The following is a 5,646-nucleotide window of genomic DNA, read 5'->3' as shown; positions in this document are numbered from 1 at the left end:
CTAAGATCTTTCTCAGCCTTATGATTCTATATGTAATTTGCTATTCTTGTTTACTTTCACACAAAATACTTAATAGCCTGAGAAAAATTACTTTGTGATTTTTACGGCTCTAAACAAAAAGAAAAAAAATAAACTTCTCAAAATATGATCAGGGAATGCAATAACAAACATGAAAAATGTGGAATTAGCTCAGAAACCTGGGGAGTTTTGTAAGAACCTGATGTAATGAGCTCCAATGACTGGCTTCATCTCACAGTATTTCCCCCAAGATGCTAATGCTTTAGATCTCTCTGTAAATGTTATGTGTGGCTCTGTCACTAGCTGGATATTTGTGTTCAGATGATATACCAATACATGTTTTTTCCCAAATTTAATGGGATTCTATTTTAGTTATGCTTCCCTTTGAAACAGGTATTGCCAAATATTCATAGGAATATGACATCTTGTTATATAAGAAAAATAGTCAACCCATCAAAAATATAGAAGAAAAAAAACAGTTAAGAGTCATTTCTCAGACTATGGCATTCATTAGGAATATTCTCAGAGTCTAGCAGCTGGGAATTATGCCTCTGAAGGACCTGAGAAAAGGCAAGGCTATTTAATGTTGTTTGTACCTTTGTCGTTACCAAAAAGGTCAGAAAGGAGCTCCAATGATTCCTGGGGCAGGAAGAACCTGAAATGGGTGAACAAAAAAATGCAGCATAAGATAGAATGATTCTAAGATTGTTTGGAGAAACCAGATGTGTTCCAGTCTGCTGGGTCTTGAAGAAACTTTGGCATTATGATAGAATCCTCATGGAGTCCCTTGTGATAATTTTAGAGCATTTGCAGAAGGCTCTGGAGGTGCCCCAATTTTAGAAAAGGACAAATAGCAATATATATTCTTATGAAAGGGAGAGAAAGGACTTTAAGCCTGTTTTCCACAGAGACTTCTGATTTTAGTCAAACAGCGGAAGAAAGGACCTGATCTTATCAACAAGAATCAATTTGCAAGTACTTAGGAGATCACAGGATATTGGGTGAAAACAAAATGGTTTTAGGAGGAATCAATAGCATTGGAGAAAACTATTTTCCATCTGTGTCAGAGCAGTGGTAGAAATAGAAGCCATACTGCAATTACATTTAAAAAAATATTTATTTACTTTATTTTTAATTTATTAAATAATATAAGCATTTTTGTAACATAGCATAATAAAGTCACTGTAATTATATTGACTGGTGAGTTTTTGATTCTTTTTTACTCAAGTTCTTCATATGCTTGATTCAATATACATATATATATCTGTATATAGGTCTGTTTAAATCCAGAGAAGTTCATCAATATAGTATGTCAATTCCATTATAGGGTGTGCTAGCCCAGGTTCTGGACAACGGACAATGTTCTCCAGCTTTGCCAATCATCAATGGAGTGAGACAATGCTATATGCTTGTTTCCATATTTTTAGTATGATGTCAAATGCCTTCAGTGAAGGCAAACACGGCATCAGGGTCAGCTCCCACAATGATGGTAAATCCTTCAACTTGAAAAGGCTACCAAATCTACAGGAGGGAGTATTGGTGCAGAATTTTTTGTTTGCAGATGATCGTGTACTCAATGCAGCCTCTGAAGCTGAGATTCAAAGTATGGATTCTTTGCTATTGTTTTAATTTTGGTCGAAAAATTAACCTCCAGAAAACACAGGTCCTCCATCAGCCAGCACTTCACCATCCTTATGTGGAACCAACAGTTATAGCAAATGGCAAAAATTTGAATGCTGTGGATAAATTACTCTGCCTTGGCAATATACTTGCCACTGATGTCCACTTTGATAATGAAGTTGACACATGCATTGCCAGAGCTAGCTCAGGGTTTGGGAGACTCTGAAAGTAAGTCTGGGTGAGGAGAGGCATCAGATTGCCTACCAAACTGAAGGTCTGCAGACCCATTGTGCTGATCTCATTGTTGTGTGCCTGTGAAATATGGACAGTATGCCAGCTTCATGTTAGGAAACTGAATCGCTTCCCATCTGAATTATCTGAGGAAGATTCTAAAGATCACCTGGTAAGAAAGGACCTGAGCTCCTTTTATTTTATGGAGAACTCACATAAGACAAGCACTCACAATATAGTCAGAAAAAGCGATCCAAGGACTCTCTCAAGATCTCTCTTCAGTACTTTAGAACTGATTGTATGACAGAGGAGACACTGACATAGAACTGCCCAGCATGGTATTCCCTCGTTAGAAAAGATGCTAAGCTTAATGAACAAATCAGAATTGAATTGTCTCAGAAAAAAACAAAAATATGTAAAGTTAGATAATTCACCCCAAATGTTCATAGGGACTATTTATGGTCCATGGCAGAGCATTCTGAGCTTGCATTGGTCCAATCATTCACAGTCAAGGCACATTAACTCATAGTGATGTTATTTTGGTCTTTGATAATCAAGGACAATCAACCAATTAAGCAATGTATGTAAAATATAATTCACATACCTGTGACTAGTTGTGTTCACCTATATTTTACATAAATAATTTATTCTGAGCTTCATAATGTACTTTGTGAAGTAGCTTCTGTAAATATTGTTTCCATTTTGTAAATGAAGAAATTGAGGTGCAGAGAGAAAAAAGGGCTTTACTAAGTTTATGTAGCTAATAAGTAGAAGACTTAGGATTGAAATTTTAGTCTTTTGACTCTACTACATTACGTTAAATTTCCTTCCAGGCCTCCATGATATGTAGATTATTTTATGGTGTCCTACTTATATGTTTCCTAACCCTTCCTAACTTTTGTATTTTGTGTTCGATTTGTTCCTGTCTCCCTGAGAGGTGTGAAAATATAGAATGACAGACTTATTTGTACTAGGGAATTAATAGCTGCCAATGGCTTAACAAAGACATTAGAAAACATGGATTAAAAAAAAAGAAATTAGAAAGACCAAAGAATGGAAGATCACATAGAAGTTTCATACCTATGCATCATGAGTCTTTCTTTGAGAAATGAATCATCAATAAGAATTAAATTATGTATCTTAACTTCTATGTTGTATGTTATAAGGTAAGTTATAAATAAGATAACAAAAGATTAAATCATATTTTAATGGACAGAACATGATTCTTTACTAATATAGGAATTATTCCTAACTCAGTGTACTAATACAGTGCCAGCTTATTAGAACAAATATCTACATTTTTCAAAACTAGAGGATAAAAAATGAGAAGAAGGTAAGATGTACAATTTGAAAGAACTCTATCCTGACCTATTCAAATAACCTGTTGATGATTAAAAATGCAATGGGAAGAAGAGAAAACATAGACAAGGACTTTACTATTTTCATATAGAAATTTAACTGATATAAATCAATTACCATAATGTTTAAATAAACCTAAAAATATCCTATTCAGTAAGCATCAGATTTACTTGACAAGGAAGGAGAAATGAAAACCAAATTCAATATTGGATTAGAGTATATTTGTTTGTAAAATCTTATGGAGAAAGGTGTTGGAAGATTTTTTCCTCAAATCAGAGAAAAAGTTTACAGAAGCAGAACACTTTACAGAAAGTTTGATGAATGATCCAATACAGATGAGACAACTTGAAGACATTTATGGATGAAAGTGAAAAAAAAAAACCCAGAAGAACAAAAGGGAAATACACTTTTTAAAACACCATTCTTTTCTTTCTACCTTTATAGATAATAGTCACTATACTTGATTGGACTTTAACTTCACAGGTTTCTACCTGTAAGGTAGAAATACTACTAAAAGAATTGTGAAGGAAAAAATGAAATTAGATCATGTATACGTAAAATATAACTAGGCTGCAGGTGCCACAGTTATGAGGATCTTGAATCATCAGTTCACAAGATCTGACATAAATGAAGTTATGAAAAGTGAGGACAAAGAACTTCAACAAAGCTTAGATCTTATTTGTTTACCAAAAAGGTGATATAGAGAACACAAACTACTGCTCTATATTTTCTTTTCCATTTACGCAAATTTTATTATGGAAATCATTTATGTGTATTGTGTGTATTACAACTTCAAATAAGTTATAATTGGAGAATGGTTATGTTTTTGTTAGTGAAATTCTATAATAGATAACTTATTTATTATCTTATAATTAAATGCAAGCTGTACTTATTGTTTGTTGATTATTTTTAAAAGCACTTGTTCTGATAATGTAAAATGCTTAAAAGCTCTTATCCAACAAGATGACTCTCATTTCAAAATCAAAATTATAAGAGTCCTTGGGAGATATAATGGAAATAAACTCGTTTAATAATTCTCTGATCATAAATATCCAGCAAAGTATAAAACAGAAAAATGTGTAAAATAAGTATATCTACATGTTATTAAAATATGTAGCTGTGCTTCATGAATGGAATAGGTAAATATTGGTCTACTTCTTTGGAGGGAAAGGAAATCAAGTATCCCCTCTGGGAAGTTTGGTGACAGGATAAGGTCCCAGGACAAATATCCTCTGAGAGTGATATTAGGCTAGAATTATATCTTTCTGCTATACTTGAAATATCTGTTGAGTCTTCAGGTATAAGTCTTCTTTCAAAAGGAAAACCATTTTTCTCTTAACTTCTAAGAAAGATGGTGACCCTTAACTTATATTTGTCAACAAATTACCAAATTACACAAAAGAGCATCATGTCAAAGAATGAATAAGCTCATTATTCAAGAAAAATAGTCAACAGAAACTGAAGAAGTTATATAATATAATATAAAGGAGAACATAAGCTATTAAGCTGGGAGTGAGATGAGATCTCATCTCAAATCAGAAGAGAGCCTCAGATCTTTCTACAGAATCTTTAGGAAGTCAACTGAAAATCAGTATGTTCTGAAAAGCTAGTTTCTTTTACATATCTTTAGTTTTCTCATTCATGCCCACAGAATTCTTTGTCTATTTGTGTCTAAAAAGAAGCTCTGGAACCAACTTAGTAAATCCCTTATATAGTCATCAGAAGGCATGTCTCCCCCTTTTGCAGTATGCTATTCTGGGCTGTACCTTTGTATCCTGCATCCTGGGAGATGATTTATATTTGTGGCTGAAAAAACTGTTCTCCATAATAGTAGAATAGATTCAGTACAGAGCCCATATTGAGCCTTTCTGTTTGGAAATACTCCCCAGAAGGTCTTGATTGCTCATGACATCATTCTGGCACTCTAAACTTGAGCTACTTGGACTCATAAACCCCTTAGAACCTCATCAATGTCTCTGAAACTCATAGCCTGAATTCCTTGACTATGCCTTTGTAAAGATGATGATAGATTTGCTTAAGTTTTTTGTGCCCCCAAACTCCTTGTAATGCATTAAAAAGTAGCCCAGAGGATATACTTCAGTAGTTAGTTCACGTGTTAAAAGTGGAAAGATACAGAGAAGATTGGAAGGGCCTCTGCACAATTATAAAACACTTATTAGGAAACATTCTATATTTTAAAACAGTTATTCTCCCACGTAAAGAAGGAAATTAATCCAGGTTTTTCTTCTTTTCATTTAGTATAAGATTCAAAATATAAGGATTTTTATATTTTATATATCATCAATCAAATTTATTTAAAATGTATATCATTATATCAAAATTTATATCAATCAAATTGATTCAGTCCCCATTTGATTGGCTTTCTTATTTTTTTCCAAACTATTTGGTTAAGACTAT

At 33.3% G+C, this 5,646-nt stretch overlaps 1 non-coding gene across 1 annotated transcript; it reads left to right on the top strand.

Annotated features, from left to right (window-relative positions):
* Positions 1 to 5,320: 5,320 nt before the first annotated feature.
* On the top strand, positions 5,321 to 5,426 carry LOC127546065 (U6 spliceosomal RNA). Its single transcript, XR_007949928.1, has one exon. It is a non-coding gene; the product is annotated as a U6 spliceosomal RNA (small nuclear RNA).
* Positions 5,427 to 5,646: the final 220 nt, after the last annotated feature.

The sequence above is a fragment of the Antechinus flavipes genome, chromosome 1, assembly GCF_016432865.1.
Source record: "Antechinus flavipes isolate AdamAnt ecotype Samford, QLD, Australia chromosome 1, AdamAnt_v2, whole genome shotgun sequence".
In the NCBI taxonomy this organism is placed as follows: domain Eukaryota; kingdom Metazoa; phylum Chordata; class Mammalia; order Dasyuromorphia; family Dasyuridae; genus Antechinus; species Antechinus flavipes.
This window is presented reverse-complemented; position numbering and strand designations above follow the sequence as displayed.